General features: G+C 41.5%; 1 protein-coding gene across 3 annotated transcripts in view; it reads right to left on the bottom strand.

Moving 5' to 3' along the window:
* Window positions 1-19,617, bottom strand: part of LOC126074848 (DCN1-like protein 1) — a 132,916-nt gene that overhangs the window by 39,227 nt on the left and 74,072 nt on the right. The window lies entirely within an intron of this gene.

Raw genomic sequence — 19,617 nt, 5'->3', positions numbered from 1 at the left:
AGCCTTCAGTATGGACTGCACCTTAATATAAAGAAAACAAAAATCCTCACAACTGGACCAATGAGCAACATCATGATAAACGGCGAAAAGATTGAAGTTGTCAAGGATTTCATTTTCCTTGGATCCACAATCAACAGCCATGGAAGCAGCAGTCAAGAAATCAAAAGATGCATTGCATTGGGCAAATCTGCTGCAAAGGACCTCTTCAAAGTGTTGAAGAACAAAGATGTCACCCTGAAGACTAAGGGGCTCCTGACCCAAGCCATGGTATTTTCAATCGCATAATACGCATGTGAAAGCCGGACAATGAATAAGGAAGACGGAAGAAGAGTTGACGCCTTTGAATTGTGGTGCTGGCGAAGAATATTGAACATACCATGGACTGCCAAAAGAACGAACAGATCTGTCTTGGAAGAAGTGAGGCCAGAATGCTCCTCAGAGGCAAGAGTGGCGAGACTGCGTCTTACATACTTTGGACATGTTGTCAGGAAGGATCAGTCCCCGGAGAAGGACATCATGCTTGGCAGAGTACAGGGTCAGCGGAAAAGAGCAAGACCCTCAATGAGGTAGATTGACACAGTGGCTGCAACAATGAGCTCAAGCATAACAACGATTGTAAGGATGGCGCAGGACCGGGCACTGTTTCGTTCTGTTGTGCATAGGGTCGCTATGAGTCAGAACCAACTCGATGGAACCTAACAACAAGTATCTTTTGAATCTGCATTCTACCCTTCCTCCCTCAGCCAAGACTTTATCATATCTACTGGCCTTTCCCTGATGCTCCAGAGCTACCTTTCTAAAATCTAAATCTGAATGTGTTCCTTAAAATTATCCCAGGGCACCATAAACATGAGCCTCTTTGGTGTGGTGAACCTTGTAAGGTTCTCTCCCCATAACCTGTCTACTCACCTTCCGTTTCCCACCACCCTCCACACAAAGGCACCTCATGTTTCAGTTTTAACAAGGCAACCCCGCTGTTCTCGTTCATGTCTCCTTGCTTTTTCTCATTCTGCTGTCCCTGGCATACTAATTAACACTGACTGAAGGCTTTTCAGGAGCCAGGGTGGTGCTGTGGCTAAAGCACTCTGCTGCTAACCAAAGGGCCGATGGTTCAAACCCACCAGCAGCTCCATAGAAGAAAGATGTGGCAGTCTGCTTCCGTAAAGATTACAACCTTAGAATCCCCATGGGGCAGTTCTACTGTGCCCAATGGGTATGTTTTGTTTTGGTTTTTTTGGGGGGGGATTTGAGGGCTTTCCATTACCAGGCACTGTTCTAAGCTCATGGCACATACAACTCACATAATCCTCACTTCAACCCTATGAACCATGTCTGTTGATTATGCCCGTTCTACAGACGAGGAAACTGAAGCACAGAGGTTAAAAAGCATGCCCAAGCTTTCACAGCTGGTAAGAGGCAGAGCTGGGATTTAAACCCAGTCTGGCTACAGAGTCTGTTCTCTTGACCACCATGTTGTATTTCCTACCCAAACCTCAGGATTCAACTCAAAGACCATCTTCTCTGGGACTATCTCCTGATGGCCTCCCTGGATTCTAGCAGTTGGGTATGGTTATTCTTCTGTCCTCCTATGATACTTTGTATATACTTTGATTACTTGTGACATCCTATGGCTATGATTTGCCTGTGTGACCCCCTCCCCTGCCAGCGCCTGTGTTCCTCCAGGCCAGACATCCAGATGCACGCCTTTGAGTGTTCAGTGTCAAAGCAAGGGCCTGACATACGTCAGCTATACAGAAAAAGTTAATTGAATAAATACATTAAAAGAAAGAAGATACCTAACTGATGGCTGTTTGTCCATCTTAAGACCGCACCTGTATTGTTTGTGATTGTAGTGGAATGCCTGCCCTCCTTGGGAGATGCACGTTATACCAAATGGTCAGATGAAAACGTGGTAGTAACCGGACCTGTTACTGTTCTTCCAACTACAGTACTGAAGGCGAAGTGGAGAGTTATAACTCAGTTGTCATTATTGAGAGAGAGAAATGTATTTGTTAAAATTGTCCAGATTATTGTTAAAATGGAAGCGAATCCTGAGATATAGTATAAGTTACAATATTTGATTACAAAAAAAAATCCACTATCAGTCATGTTACTTGGTTGTCATGAGGTTTCAAGTATTTAAGTTACATCTTTGAGTTTTTTTTCTAAGTACACAGTTTCTAAAGATTATTTTCTATTGTGACAATCAGTACAATAATAATAAGATGGAAACATCTAGCTGAAGTCCACTATTTATACCCATGCATATATTCACTGCACTCCTACAGCTACATAGACAAATTAATATGGAATGTTTGTAGATGGTGCAATTTTTCAAGGTATATAACCCAATTATTTGAAAATAATTACTACCACCAATACTTAGAAATTCATGCTATGATAAATACCATTCACTGGTAAAACAGCCGTCGTTTTGTTTAAAGAAACATATAAAACTAAGGAATGTGTACTTTAAAATCTGTCTTTTAGCAAGGAGCAAAATTAATCTGAAAAGACAGATCACTAGCCTTTTTCTGGTAAGTCATCTAGCTAAAATTAAACTTGCAGGGTAACAAAGTACACGTAGTGACAGTTCAAAGGCACTAGTCGGGAACATACAGGCACCACCACCCTCCCACACCTAACTTGCCCTGGACTTGATTACGCTGAGCATTTACATAAATGTGTCTAGTGGGTTTGAGCTTGCCTATTCATAAATATGTAAGATTAAATGGGACTGACCGATAACAACATATTTAGGTTTGACTAAAACATGGCAGTTAGGTCTTATCAATTCGGAATTGTAATTTTTTAAAGGGTGTTCCTGAGTTCACGCCACACTCCCGGGTGGGAGTGAGGGAAGAAGCTGAAGACCTCTTCCCCCGCTGTTGAGGGTTATTGGTGAAGCAGATGGAATGACTAACTGCCTGGGACTCTTTCCCCCACATACCAAACTGTTCCAGGAGGAACTGTTACTCAGGGACGAAGGCATAAACTTCAGAGAACGTCTCTAGGAAATTGGCCCCCGTTGTCCCCTTCATACAGAAGAGCCAGTAAAAGTGAAGTGGGCCACCTTCTAAATAGGAAAATGGGGATATTCACCAAAGCCAGTCTGTCGCCTCAAGGTACATGTGGGTCTGTCGATTTTAGCTGCTCCACACTCATGGTAGAGGAACGGGTTCACAGTGAGAACTGGGGCTGGAGGGCTGGCAGTGGGAAATCATCTCAGATCATCACTGATGATGTCACAATGATCCACTGTGCCTGGCCCACTGTGTCTGTCCTGGACCCCTCTGCCCAGCCCAGCCTGGTCTCTTACATGAGACTGTGAGACCACAGCTGTGCCCAGGGTGTCCATTCTGGATGGCTCTGGTCAGTTGCAAAGAGTGAATTTACTGAAACCATAATGGCTGAATACACAGGTAGCAGGTTAGATGATCCTGTAGAATCCTGGGTGTTTATATCTAGATACATCTGGTAACCTCACCAAGGGTTTTACCACTGATGATAACAGGAAATACTGGCACTGATTCACCACCTTGCTTTTCTGTATTTTATTCACTGGGTAGTACACAAGGCAGGCAAAATTTTCTGAGACTCAGTGTTCTCAACTACAAAATGAGAAAACTGGATAGAACTGTGACAGCTCGCTGCCGTCAAGTTGATTTTGACTTGTAGCGACCCTATAGAACTGCCCCATAGGGCTTCCTAGGCTGTAATCTTTACCAAAGCAGTCTGCCACATCTTTCTCCCTCAGAGTGGCTGGTGGGTTTGAACCGCTGACCTTTTGGTTAGCAGCCAAGTGCTTAACCACTGTACCACTGGGGCTCCTTTTGAATTGTGATAAGTTTCCATCAAACACTGAATGTGTTTGATTGCTTCCTGTAGCTGTCCTCATTCCTCACTCATTCTTCCGTTTCTTCCTAAGTGTATGAAATGCTAGCACTGTCTAACAAATATAATGCGAGCCACAAATGTGAGCCACCTGAGCAATTTTTAATTTTCTAGAAGCAGCATTTAAAAGCATAAGAAACAAGCTTCATCTGTTTTATTTTGAATAATTTTACTTAACCCAAGATATCCAACATACCAGAATTTCAACATGTACTCAATATAAAAAAATTATTGAAATCATTTACATTCTTTTTTTTTTATAGTATGTTTTTGAAATCTGATATGCACTTTGTACTTACAGTACCTCTGAACTCAGACTGGCTACATGTCAAGTGCTCAATAACCATGTGTGGCCAGCGGCTACCATATTGGCCAGCAGGGACCTAGGCAGAGTGGTTGGCTTGGAGTAGATGCTCAACAAATTGGAGTAATAAGTATTATTACTTCCAAGAAATAAAAGAAAGCCAAAGTAAACCTGAAACATTTCTGTATTACCAAATATTTAGCATTTGGGGAGTTAGCATAGTTCAATTAGAGAAAAAATTACGTAAGATGGCAATAAAAATAGTTCTTAAAATATTAAAGTGCCTCTGGGGTGATTTCAGTGTGTCTAGTAAACTAGGAAAAAAACACTGTACAAATTCACAAATGTCGACCAAGTGCCAATAATTTTCCTGACCCTAAACATGTCATCCTAATAAATGTGATTTCTGTACACGGATTTTTCAATTAAAAAAAAAAAGAGACATATGAAACACATTTTACAAGCACTTCAGAATTTGGAGGGTTTTTTTTTCCAGGGCTCTAGAATGAATAAATAAATGCTATTTCCTCCATTTCCTTCAAGATATGTCACCCTCTTCAAAGAAATTATTTGAGGTGGGAAAAAAGAGAAGAGTTAGGAGAAAGAGGTTTCTGTGCAAAGATGAAACTATCAAAGAAGTTAATATCAGGCACAGGTTAGCACATAGAACTGTGAAAGAAAAAAACAACAAAAATAGAGAAGTGGTAACATTGTGAGATAATTTTGAGGATAAATATACAGAAGGAAAACCAAGGAAAGGATCTAAAGATGAAGCCCAAACAGGTTAATCTGTTGTGGGAGACCAGTGAGGACCTGTTAAGGCATTTGGGCAAGGAGATGATTTGGCAAAGTTTTTCGAAAGATAAATTGTGACATGGTAGTCGTTAAGTGACCAAAGGTGAAAGAATGGAAAATATCATGGTCACAGATCACCTTTCTGATACTAAATAATGAATTCCAGAGAATGTGGTTCTGAGGAAGGTGTAGGGGCGGGGAGCTGGGCAGAGGAGAAGGAAGTGCCAAGGTCCATGGTCAAGCTGGACAGACGGCTGAGCTCCAGGGAGGCGTTGGTGTCAGCACAATTGGCAGATCCGGTCTGTCTGGAAAGAACAGCCAGCGGGAGGGGTTCAGGGGAGGAAGGGATTATTGTCATTCCTGATCAATAATCTACAGCTTTTCTACAAGTGACCTCACAGCTGTGAAATGTATAAGACAACACCTCTGTCAGCCTGTGCAGAAAGTAACAGGGCTGCATACCTTGGATGACGTCTGTGGCACAGAGCCACTGACCCAGGTGTTTCATTTGGTTGGTTGATTTTGTGGCTGAAAGGGGTCTAAGATTTTATTCCAATCTTATGTGGTTGTGGTTGCTGCTAGGTACCGTCGATTTGGTTCCTACTCATAGCGACCCTATGCAAAACAGAACGACACACTGCCTGGTCCTGCGCCATCCTCACAGTCATTATTATGCTTGAGCCCATCATTGTAGCCACTGTGTCAATCCATTTTGTTGAGGGTCTTCCTCTTTTTCACTGACCCTCTACCAAGCATGATGTCCTTCTCCAGGGACTCGTGCCTCCTGATAACAATCTTATAAACCCATTACTGTCGAGCTGATTCCAACTCATAGCGACCCTACTGGACAGAGTAGAACTGCCCCACAGTTTCCAAGGAGCATTTGGTGGATTTGAACTGCTGACCTTTTGGTTAGCAGCCGTAGCTCTTAACCACTATGCCACCAGAGTTTCCAATCTTATAGAGGGATGATTTTTCAAAAGAAGTAATTCATAGTGTTTTTTAAACAGTTATGAAGTCAGTGCATGGCCCCTAGTTGGTGCAAACAGTTCGTACACAATTACTAACCTAAGGGCTGGCAGTTCAACTCTCCCCTACCCCCAGCAGCACCATGAAAAAAGTCCTGGCAATCTGCTTCCATAAAGATGACAGCCAAGAAGACCCCATAGAGCAGTTCTACTCTGTAACACGTGGGGTTGCCATGAGTCAGAATCAGCTTGACAGCAATGGGTTTTTTTGGGGGGGGAGGGGGTATGAAGTCACTGTGGTTGAAATTTCTTTCCTATAGTGTTATTTATAAATTATTTGGAAGTCCAATCCCTTGTCCCTTGGGTATTTTTTATTACATTTTTTATTATTTTATATAAATTACAAGCTGAAGAGTGGCATCATGTTTTGAAACTTCTGAAACAGGCCTATGGGTTTATCAAAAGTCATGAACCAAAACAACTGTGCTCTAGTTGTCTATTGCTATACCACTAGGAAGATCATACCTGTTTTCTTTGAGCCTCAATCCCTCTGACTGGCAGTACTAAGAAGAGTTTGGATTAAATAAACTCTTCGTTTCCTTCTAACTCCAAATCCAAGCTTTCCTCATTTTCCAAGAAGTGTAATTGTTCTCATTCAGTCATCTGTATCGACATTCACTGAAAACCTACATGTCAGCCACAGTACAAAGTGCTGAGAATGCAAAGGAAGAACAACACAGTCCCCTCTTTTCCCTGTGCCCAACCACTCATCCCAGGAGCTCGGGATCAAGCCAAGTGAAGAGGATAGGAGATAGGAAAGGATCTCTGAGGAGGCTGTACAAGTACTAGATTCTGGGGCACCAAGGAGGACCGCAGTCTGAGCAGAGGCTGTTTGTAGAAGGACAGCATGGGCTTTGTGCTTGAATGAGACTCTACCGTTTATTAGGAGGGTGATGCTGGCATGTTTCTTAACCTCTCTGAGCCCCAGTTTCTTCATCTGTAAGATGGAGGTGGTAGCACCTACCTCCGAGTATTGTTGCAGAGATGAACAAGACAGCACGTGTACTGCACATGGTAGGACTTGTCAGGTAGTAGCTGTTTATCCTAAAGGACGTGATGTATGAACTGATTTCTGATGAATAAGTAGCAGTGTGTCTCAAGCTAAGGTGACTTGGTTTGTTTTTAGAAGAGGAAAGTAAAGTGAGGTTTGGAGAGTAGCAATTTTTCCTTGTTGAGTTTGGATGTCTCTTTAATCAAAAGGCACCATCAAGTGAAACACTGCCGTTTTCTTTCCATTTCATAGACCAAGAATAACCCAAATCAATCATGGTCATAACAAGGGTCATATGTTAACAGAAACACTGCCAGACCATCAGTTTCCTGCTTTTTGGCAAACACCATGTGGACACACAGATACTTCTGACAGTTGATGTGGCTCTGTATTTGGAAACATTTTGACCAGTAGATCCAGCTTATATCTGCATGTCATGATCACATTTCTTCCCCAAATCTCAAGGGGCTACGATAAGAAGTTAAGATGACTACTCGGGAAAGATTTTTCAACCCCTCTAGCCTGCTGAAGAGAACCAGAAGGTGGCAACTTCCTCCTCTCCTGTCTGTGGTCAGTGGGACAGCTTGACTTTGAGGCCACTTAGGTCTTGTCACGCCATCCGTCTCTGTTCATGTCTTTAGTAGACAGACAGTGTGAATAGAGGAAAAGTCCCCAGATGAAACACTGATTATATTTTACTGGTCAAACTGGCAGACAAAATCTGGTTTCCACTTTAAAAATGAAAAGGAAACATTTGAACTAAATATATAAATTATAATTCAAAGTCCACCTGTACATGTCTATAAAACCAAGTCAAGCAGATATTGTCCATTCCACATGGCCAGTATTTTCCTGATTCCAAAGCCAGAAAAAGGTATCGAAGAAAATAAAACTACAGACAAATATCCCTCATAAATGTAGATGCAAAACTCCTTAACAAAATATTAGCAAACTGAACCCATTAATGTATAAAAAGGATAATACGCCATGACCAACTGCCTAGGAATTCAAGGTTGGTTTAACAGTCGAATCAATTACTGTAATACATCATGTTACTATAACCAACCATATTAATATAACACACCATATTAATAGAAGACAAAAACCACACAGTTGACTCAAGAGATGCAGAAAAAGCATTTAATCAGGTCCAATATCCATTACAAAAAAATTATGAAAATTTTCAAAAAAAACTAAGACTAGAAGGGAAGTTCCTTACCTGATAAAGGGCACATACAAAAAACCTAGCACTTAAAAAAGGCAAAAATGTCTGTTCTAGTCACTTCTACTCAACATTACACTGAAGTTCTAGCCAGTTCAATGATGTCTTAGTTATTTAGTCCTGCTATAACAGAAATATCACAAGCGGACGGCTTCTCTCTTTTATATCTCAAAAGAGATTGACTTAAGACACAACCTAATCTTGTAGACTGAGTCCTGCCTCATTAACATAATTGCCTGTGATCCTGCCTCATTAACATCATAGAGGTAGGATCCACAACACATAGGAAAATCCCATCAGATGACAAAATGGTGGACAATCACACAATACTGAGAATCATGGCCTAACCAAGTTGACACATGTTTTGGGGGGATATAATTCAATACATGACAAAGGAGGAAAAAAATTTAAGTCTTTCTTCACAGACGGCTTTATCCTGTATGTAGAAGTTCCTAAAGTGCTTCCCCCACAAAAGACTAGTGGAATAAAAAAAAAAAAAAAAAATCCAGTAAGGCCACTGGAAATAAGATCAATATACAAAACTCAATTGTATTTCTCTATACACTGTTGTCGTTGTTAGGTGCCCTCAAGTCGGTTCCAACTCGTAGCCACCCTATGAACGCTATGCCCGGAACGAAACACTGCCTGGTCCTGAACCATCCTTACAATCGTTGTTATGCTTGAGCTCATTCTTGCAGCCACTGTGTCAATCCACCTCGTTGAGGGTCTTGCTCTTTTCTGCTGACCCTGTACTCTGCCAAGCACGATGTCCTTCTCCAGGGACTGATCCCTCCTGACAATGTGTCCAAAGTATGTAAGACGCAGTCTCGCCACCCTTGCCTCTTAGGAGCATTCTGGCCGTACTTCTTCCAAGACAGATTTGTTGGTTCTTTTGGCAGTCCATGGTATGTTCAATATTCTTCGCCAGCACCACAGTTCAAAGGCGTCAACTCTTCTCCGGTCTTCCTTATTCATTGTCCAGCTTTCACATGCACATGATACGATCGAAAATACCATGGCTTGGGTCAGGCGCACCTTAGTCTTCAGGGTGACATCTTTGTTCTTCAACACTTTGAAGAGGTCCTTTGCAGCAGATTTGCCCAATGCAATGCGTCTTTTGATTTCTTGACTGCTGCTTCCATGGCTGTTGATTGTGGATCCAAGGAAAGTGAAATCCTTGACAACTTCAATCTTTTCGCCGTTTATCATGATGTTGCTCATTGGTCCAGTTGTGAGGATTTTTGTTTTCTTTATGTTGAGGTGCAGTCCATACTGAAGGCTGTGGTCTTTGATCTTCATTAGTAAGTGCTTCAAGTCCTCTTCACTTTCAGCAAGCAAGGTTGTATCATCGGCATAACGCAGGTTGTTAATAAGTCTTCATCCAATCCTGATGCCCCGTTCTTCTTCATATAGTCCAGCTTCTCGTATTATTTGTTCAGCATACAGATTAAACAGGTATGGTGAAAGAATACAACCCTGACGCACACCTTTCCTGACTTTAAACCAATCAGTAGCCCCTTGTTCTGTCCAAACAACTGCCTCTTGATCTGTGTAAAAGTTCCTCATGTGCACAATTAAGTGTTCTGGAATTCCCATTCCTTGCAATGTTATCCATAGTTTGTTATGATCCCCACAGTCGAATGCCTTTGCATAGTCAATAAAACACAGTAAAACATCCTTCTGGTATTCTCTGCTTTCACGTCCTCTTCTGAAACCGACCTGAATTTCTGGCAGTTCCCTGTCGATATACTGCTGCAGCCGTGTTTGAATGATCTTCAGAAAAATTTTGATTGCATGTGATATTAATGATATTGTTCTATAATTTCCACATTGAGTTGGATCACCTTTCTTGGGACTAGGCATAAATATGGATCTCTTCCAGTCAGTTGGCCAGGAAGCTGTCTTCCATATTTCTTGGCATAGACGAGTGAGCACCTCCAGCCCTGCATCTGTTTGTTGAAACATCTCAATTCCTGGAGCCTTGTTTTTGGCCAATGCCTTCAGAGAAGCTTGGACTTCTTCCTTCAGTACCATCGGTTCCTGATCATACGTCACCTCTTGAAATGGTTGAATATCGACTAATTCTTTCTGGTATAATGACTCTGTGTATTTCTTCCATGTTCTTTTGATGCTCCCTGTGTCGTTTAATATACTCTCTGTACACCGTACACTAGTAATGGACAATTCAAAAATGAAATTAAAATAATTTCATTCCCCATAGCATCAAAAATAATAAAATACTATTGGAAACAAATTTAACAAAAGAAATGCAAGATTTGCTGAGAGAAATGTCCATCAACAGATGAATTGATAAAATGCAGTATATAATACAATGGAATATTACTTATCCATAAAGATAAATGAAGTTCTGATACTTGCTACAACATGTATGAACCTTGAGAACATTCCGCTGACCTAAATACCAGAGGTTCAAACTGGATTCAGAAGAGAATATGCAACAAGGGATATCACTGCTGATGTCAGGTGGATCTTGGTCAAAAGCAGAGAATCCCAGAAGGATGTTTACCTGTCTCTTATTGACTATGCAAAGGCATTCAACTGTGTGGATCATAACTAATTATGAATAACATCATGAAGAATGAACTTTCAGAACACTTAATTGTATTCATGTGGATACTGTACGTAGATCAAGAGGCAGCCATTTGAACACAAGAAAGGGACACTGCACGGTTTAAATCTGGAAAAGATGTGTGGCAGGGTTGTATCCTTTCACCATATTTATTCAATCTGTATGCTGAACAATGAATCCAAGACGGTAGACTATATAAATTTTTAAAATATTAAATAAATATTTAAAAATAAATTTACCACCTTAAATTTTTTTAAATATTTTAAAAAGTAAAAAGACAAGCCACAAACTGGGAGAAAATATTTGCAAATCATATGCAGTCCTGATAAAGGACTTTTATCCAGAACTTATAAAGAATTCTTACAACTCAGTAACAAGAAGACAAGAAAACCAATTTAAAAAATGGGTAAAAGATTTGAATAGATATTTCACCAAAGAAGATATACGAATGTCTAATAAGCACATAAAAACTTGCTCAGCATCATTAGTCATTCCAAACCCCAAACCAAACCCACTGACATTAAGTCGATTTCGTACTCATAGTGACCCTATAGGTCAGAGTAGAACCGCCCATAGGGTTTCCAGCACTGTAAATCTCTACGGAAGCAGACTGCCACATCTTTCTCCTATAGAGTGGCTGGTGGGTTCGAACCACCGACATTTTGGTTAGCAGCTGAGCGCTTTAACCACTGTGCCACTGGGGCTCCTTCATTAATCATTAATCTTTTGCCATCCAGTTGATTTTGTCTCATAGCAACCCTATAGGACAGAGTAGAACTGCCCCATAGTTTCCAAGGAGCACCTTTTAGTCAGCAGCCGCAGCTCTTAACCACTACTGCCACCAGGGTTTCTAGCTCATTAGTCATTAAAAAAGAAAAAATCAAACCCCTTGCTATTAAGTCAATTCTGACATGCGACCCTATATGACAGGGTAAACTGCCCCACAGAGTGTCTAAGCAGTGCCTGGTGGATTTGAACTGCCGAACTTTTGGTTAGCAGCTATAGCACTTGACCACTATTGCCACCAGGGTTTAGTCATTAGAGAAATGTAAATGAAAACCCAGTGAGATACCAAAACAACCCCATCAAAATTACTATAATAGAAAAGACTGATGTTACCGAGTGTTAGCAAACATGTGGAGAAACTGGGGCCCTCTTGTATTGCTGGTGGGAATGTAAAATAGTACAGACACTTTGGAAAGCTGTGTGGCAGTTTCTTAAAAACTTAATTAGAACTACCATATGATCCACTAGCAGTTCCACCACTTTCATTCCCAGAGAAAGAAAAGACATGTAGAAGAATGTACAAAATAGACAAAAACTGAAAACGATGCAAATGTTAACGATTGGTGAGTGGATAAAGAAAATGCGGTGTATCTGCTCCTTCCTGTTCTCTTCCAAACTGGCTTCTCCCTACGTTGAATGCAAGCTAGGAAAGTGAGCTACTGGCTTCTAGCTGGGATGGTAGAACTCTTAATGTGGAAAATAACACAGAATTTACAATTTCTATTGTCAGGTGTCACAAAGCATGACAAATATCCACAGGACCTTTCTACGGTCACACATTTGGGACTTCGGCCCAAGGCGGTGGAATTTTCCAGGCTAAAAAAAAGGATGGGACCAGTGTACCAAGGTCAAGGGCAGAGAATGCTGTGTGTGTAGACCCACTCCCTTCCGAAAAACAGCAGTAAAATTTCCAGTCATGGGTCTGCCACTTCCCTTTCCACTTCAGACTCCCAGGTCCTAGCCTTTTACCACTCACCTGCGTTCTGTCCTGCTCATTCTCACAGTCTTATGGTCCTTAAGGTAAGCTTCACTTGCAGCAGAAAAATTCCAATGGCCACTCACTGTCTGCTGCTCTTGTTGGTTGCTGCTGAGTCAATTCAGACTCATGGTGACCCCATGTGTACAGAGTAGAACTGCTCCACAGGGTTTTGAAGGCTGTGACCTTTTGGAAGTGGATTGCCAGGTCTGTGTTCTGAGGTGCTCTGGGTGTGTTCGAACTGCCAACCTTTCGGTTAGTAGTCGAGTGCTTAACCGTTTGCCCTACCTTATATAGTCCAAACTCTTTAGCTTACATCTCTCCCTTCCCCTGAATCCTCCTCCAGATTCTTGACTTCTAGGCCAGGTGTATGTGTTCAGTGCTGTGACAAAGGGCCCAGCTTCAGCAGGATACCCTTGATACCAAGGTCAGAGGCAGCAAGGACTGACACGGCCATCAGTTCATTTTTGTGGCTTTCTGCCTCATGGGTAGGTTCTAGCCTGATCTTGATCTTTCTCGCTTTACATCATCTTCCCTTTCTGGTGGACGTCGAGCTTCAGCATCATATGTGGACATAACAGCCTTACCAAAAAAACCAAGCCAAACCCAGTGCCGTCGAGTCGATTCCGACTCATAGCAACCCTATAGGACAGAGTAGAACTGCCCCATAGAGTTTCCAAGGAGCGCCTGGTGGATTTGAACTGCCAAACCTTTGGTTAGCAGCCATAGCACTTAACCACTACACCACGAGGGTTTCCAACAGCCTTTCAGACACAGTTAATTGGTTCCTACAATGGCAATTCCCTGTAACAAATCCCTATAGATACATATATGTATGTACATACACATGTATAGGAGTCCTTGTGGTACAAACAGTTAATGCGCTCAGCTGCTTCAGAAGAAGGGCCTGGCCATCTACTTCTGGAAAATCAGCCATTGAAAACCCTATATACTCTACTCTGACACACATGGGGTCTCCATGAGTTGGAATTGACTCATGGCAACTGATTTGGTTTTGTGTGTGTGTGTTTCCTATTGGTTCTGGTTCTCTTGCTGAACCTTGACTGATAGAGAACTCATTTTTTAAGGCTTACTTCCCTCTTCTATGGAGCCCTGGTGGTGCAGTGGTTAAGGCGCTCAGCTGCCAACCAAAAGGTAGGCAGTTCGAACCTACCAGCCGCTCTTCGGGAGACAGATGTGGCAGTCTGTTCCCGTGAAGATTACAGCCTTGGGAACCCTACAGGGCAGTTCTACTCTGTCCTACAGGGTCACTGCTTGACAGCAGTGAGTTTGAGTTGGTTCCCTCTTCCACTCAGAAAAAATTCTGATACCTCGTCCTCCAGCCAGATGCTGCTGTTCTCATTCTGGGCTGTCCTGCCTCAGGGTCCTACTGGCACCACTACCTCCGTCTGGAAGGCCCTTGTTCCCAACTCAACCACCCGCAGGCCCCCTCTTCTCTCAGCATCCAGCTCCTCCGTGAGGCTGCTCTCAGGCCCTAGGGTTGGAAGTGACTCCCTTCCCACAGCTGTGTAGCCCTGACAAGCTGTCTGGAATCCCTGGGGTGCTTCTCATTTCCCCTTCTGCCCATGTCGCTTTTCTTCTTTCAGCTACTAGGTTGTATGTTCTCCAAGAGCAGGACCATGGGTTGCACATCTTGTGGACACCCAGAGTATCTTCTATGGGGCTAGTACTCAGTGTGCAGTGAGCTGGATTGAACTGAAAGGAAGGAGCTGGGGTGGGCAAGGGGGTGTGGGGCCTTGCAACCAACCACCTGCTGCACCCACTTGTCCTCCCTGGAGAGCGTGGGTCCGAGTGCCAGCTCGGGATGCCTCTTGTTTCCAGCCACAGCTCTTTCTGGTTTTGTAGCCAGAGAACACAGAAAGAAAACAATGAAAGGAAAGACAGTAACCCCCCAAATTATTTTACTAGTCCATGCACTTCTATGTGCAATAATCCCCATCAGTTAAAAGGGAATAAATAATCTACAAGAATATCCATTAACTTTTTGCTACCAAGGCTCTCTTTTAGGGACCATAAATGATATAACTGAATGAGTAGAGTTATTTCGCCAACTAGCATTTGCAAAGGTGGATCACAGACAGGGATGGATTACCCAATAAGTAAGATATACACTGGCTTACTTGTGTTTATTTATTAACGTGCAGTCACAGTTTCAGCTATTTTTCACCACGCCAGAGATGTGGTGAAACCCACGTGAAACTGTGCACTACAGATTAGTAAGCAAACACTAGTAAGCCCATACATACCTTGCTTACTGGTTAATCCACCCCTGATCATAGACCATTTTCAATATGCAAAATAGCTAACACAAGTGGTTTATTTAGCTGGAAGAAAAAGCTTCCTACAGCTAACAGATTGAATTCTTTACTTTTAGCTGGGATTATTTCAGCTCAGGATGGTAATACCTGTTACTTCAAGCCCATTACGAACCATATGTGTCTTTGATTGATTAAAAAAAAAAAAAGGGAGAAATGAATTGATGACTTCTTAATAAGTACATGTCATTTGCTAGTGGAGAAAATGCTTTTAACATCAGAAGTCCCTATTGATAGAAATAATTAAAAAGAACCTAAAAGAGGTTGGAAACCATTGAGGTAGGCTTTAATATATATCTAATATATATATTACAAATTGAACTTTCAAAATATTAAAACTTACTCCATTCTCATTGATGGTATCATCATGCATAGTATGAACCTAAAATCAAATAATGGGGCATCAGATTTTCTATTTATTAAAAGTCAGTTGGGCAATCACACTAGATGTAATGCGATGAACTAAAAGGAACAGCTCAACAAATGCAGACTACAGCAAAGAAATAGTTTCTGAGAGTATTCCAGGATGTACTGTCAATTTCCATTCTAACTCAAACTCACTGAAATCAAAAGAAAAATACCGTAAATCACTTTCACCTTATTCAAACAACTGTAGACAATTAAAATTTTATTTTGTAATTTTCCATTGTTTCTGCTGGTAGATTTTTTATTTGGATTTTTTTGTGGTTGTTGTTATCTAGTCTATTGATTAATTCAATTCAGTGCTAAGGACGGCAGGAACTGGGATGCTGGCAGAGGCTGTTTCTGCTTCTGACAGAATATATAAGACAAGAGCCAGCTGGTTTCCATGTTGTTTCAATTGTTTCAATTAGAGCTTAGAATAAATAAACTCATTCAAGAAAATTTGGGAGTCCACTGGCCTTGAGGAAACTCATAACAGGAACCATTACCGCTTTTATTCTGAAATAAGCACAGATTGAAAAATTGAGGTAGGAATCAAGTAAGCACAGTTTCTCACTAACCAAACCTCTTTGTCAATACCTCCCATCTGGGTAAATGCTTCTAAGATTGGGCAGGTACTGGGGACCGACTTACTTGGGATTTTAAGGCTTATTGGGCATCAGATGGTGTGTGCAGGATTATCGTAATATTTGGTTTCTTGATTTTGCAACCGAAGGGAGATTAAACAAGGTATAATAATTTTATTATAGAAGTTTTCAAATATATACAAAAGTAGACCAAGTGGCATAAAAAACCCCTCACCCAACTTCTACAATCATCAACTCAAGGTCAATCTTTTTTTTTTTTTTTTAATTGTGCTTTAGGTGAAAGTTTACAGCTCAAGTTAATTTCTCATTCAAAAATTTATATGAAATCATTCTCAAAGCCCACTTTTTAGAAAAAGATTGGACAGGGCTATAAAACAAAAAATAACACACTCGAGGAACATTCTTCTTAATTCAATCAAATATACGAGACCAAATGGACCACTCCTGCCCAAAAGCAGCACAAGAAGGCAGGAAGGGACAGGGAATGGTCAAGGCAAATCTTGATTCATCTACACTCCCCCTCATTCCATGGCTTTCATAAGTTTGATGAAAATCTCATAACATTTCATTTGTAAATATTTCAGTATATATTTCCAAGACCCTAAAATGGATGGATTTTTTTTTTTTTTTTTAATATGAAATGAATAAGCCCATTCTATAGCTTAGAGGGATCAGTGGATCAGCTTGTCAGGGGCAATGTTCTAATATAACCCTCCAATCTGAATAGAATAACGCAATGGTCCATTTTATATGTCAGCTTGGCCAGGCTATGGTGCCTGGTTGTTTGGTCGAACACTGGCCTAGGCTCTGTTAAAAACCCAAAACCCAGTGCATGATAGACTCTGTTAGGAAGGAGTTATACGGGATTAAATCAACTGCCCAAAAGTAAAGCAGACTCCCCCAAGTGTCTGTTAGTTTGTCGTACTGTGGGGGCTTGTGTGTTGCTGTGATGCTGGAAGCTATGCCACCGGTACTCAGATACCAGCAGGGTCACCCATGGAGGACAGGTTTCAGCTGAGCTTCCAGACTAACACAGACTAGGAAGAAGGACCCGGCAGTCTACTTCTGAAAAGCATTAGCTAGTGAAAACCTTATGAATAGCAGCAGAACATTGTCTGATACAGTGCTGGAAGATGAGCCCCCCAGGTTGGAAGGCACTCAAAAGATGACTGGGGAAGAGCTGCCTTCTCAGAGTAGAGTCGACCTTAATGATGTGGATGGAGTAAAGCTTCCGGGACCTTCATTTGCTGATGTGGCATGACTCAAAATGAGAAGAAACAGCTGCAAACATCCATTAATAATCGGAACCTGGAATGTACGAAGTATGAATCTAGGAAAATTGGAAATTGTCAAAAATGAAATGGAACACATAAACATCGATATCCTAGGCATTACGGAGCTGAAATGGACTGGTACTGGCCATTTTGAATCGGACAATCATATAGTCTACTATGCTGGGAATGACAACTCGAAGAGGAATGGTGTTGCATTCATCGTCAAAAAAGAACGTTTCAAGATCTATCCTGAAGTACAACGCTGTCAGTGATAGGACAATATCCATACGCCTACAAGGAAGACCAGTTAATACGACTATTATTCAAATTTACGCACCAACCACTAAGGCCAAAGATGAAGAAATAGAAGATTTTTATCAGCTGCTACAGTCTGAAATTGATCGAACATGCAATCAAGATGCATTGATAATTACTGGCGATTGGAATGCAAAAGTTGGAAACAAAGAAGAAGGATCAGTAGTTGGAAAACATGGCCTTGATGATAGAAACAATGCTGGAGATCGAATGACAGAGTTTTGCAAGACCAACGACTTCTTCATTGCAAATACCTTCTTTCACCAACATAAACAGCGACTATACCCATGGACCTTGCCAGATGGAACACACAGAAATCAAATTGACTACATCTGTGGAAAGAGACAATGGAAAAGCTCAATATCATCAGTCAGAACAAGGCCAGGGGCCAACTGTGGAACAGTTGGAACAGGGGCCAATTGCTCATATGCAAGTTCAAGTTGAAACTGAAGAAAATCAGAGCAAGTCCACGAGAGCCTAAATATGACCTTGAGTATATCCCACCTGAATTTAGAGACCATCTGAAGAATAGATTTGATGCATTGAACACTAGTGACCGCAGACCAGACGAGTTGTGGAATGATATCAAGGACATCATCCATGAAGAAAGCAAGAGGTCACTGAAAAGACAGGAAAGAAAGAAAAGACCAAGATGGATGTCTGAGGAGACTCTGAAACTTGCTCTTGAGCATTGAGCAGCTAAAGCAAAAGAAAGAATTGATGAAGTAAAAGAACTGAACAGAAGATTTCAAAGGGCCTCTTGAGAAGACAAAGTAAAGTATTATAATGACATGCGCAAAGAGGTGGAGATGGAAAACCAAAAGGGAAGAACACGCTCGGCGTTTCTCAAGCTGAAAGAACTGAAGAAAAAATTCAAGCCTTGAGCTGCAATAGTGAAGGATTCCATGGGGAAAATATTAAATGACGCAGGAAGCATCAAAAGAAGATGGAAGGAATACACAGAGTCATTATACCAAAAAGAATTAGTCGATATTCAACCATTTCAAGAGGTGACATATGATCAGGAACCGATGATACTGAAGGAAGAAGTCCAAGCTTCTCTGAAGCCACTGGCGAAAAACAAGGCTCCAGGAATTGATGGAATATCAGTTGAGATCTTTCAACAAACAGATGCAGGGCTGGAGGTGCTCACTCGTCTATGCCAAGAAATATGGAAGACAGCTACCTGGCCATCTGACTGGAAGAGATCCATATTTATGCCTATTCCCAAGAAAGGTGATCCAACTGAATGTGGAAATTATAGGACAATATCATTAATATCACATGCAAGCAAAATTTTTCTGAAGATCATTCAAACATGGCTGCAGCAGTATATCGACAGGGAACTGCCAGAAATTCAGGCTGGTTTCAGAAGAGGACGTGGAACCAGGGATATCATTGCTGACGTCATATGGATCCTGGCTGAAAGCAGAGAATACCAGAAGGATGTTTTCCTGTGTTTTATTGACTATGCAAAGGCATTCGACTGTGGGGATCATAACGAACTGTGGATAACATTGCGAAGAATGGGAATTCCAGAACACTTAATTGTGCTCATGAGGAACCTTTACATGGATCAAGAGGCAGTTGTTTGGACAGAACAGGGGCTACTGATTGGTTTAAAGTCAGGAAAGGTGTGCGTCAGGGTTGTATTCCTTCACCATACCTATTCAATCTGTATGCTGAACAAATAATATGAGAAGCTGGATTATATGAAGAAGAACGGGGCATCAGGATTGCAGGAAGACTCATTAACAATCTGCGTTATGCAGATGACACAACCTTGCTTGCTGAAAGTGAAGAGGACTTGAAGCACTTACCAATGAAGATCAAAGACCACAGCCTTCAGTATGGATTACACCTCAACATAAAGAAAACAAAAATCCTCACAACTGGACCAATGAGCAACATCATGATAAACGGCGAAAAGATTGAAGTTGTCAAGGATTTCATTTTACTTGGATCCACAATCAATAGCCATGGAAGCAGCAGTCAAGAAATCAAAAGGCGCATTGCATTGGGCAAATCTGCTGCAAAGGACCTCTTCAAAGTGTTGAAGAACAAAGACGTCACCCTGAAGACTAAGGGCTCCTGAC

Source organism: Elephas maximus, chromosome 1 (genome assembly GCF_024166365.1).
Source record: "Elephas maximus indicus isolate mEleMax1 chromosome 1, mEleMax1 primary haplotype, whole genome shotgun sequence".
In the NCBI taxonomy this organism is placed as follows: domain Eukaryota; kingdom Metazoa; phylum Chordata; class Mammalia; order Proboscidea; family Elephantidae; genus Elephas; species Elephas maximus.
This window is presented reverse-complemented; position numbering and strand designations above follow the sequence as displayed.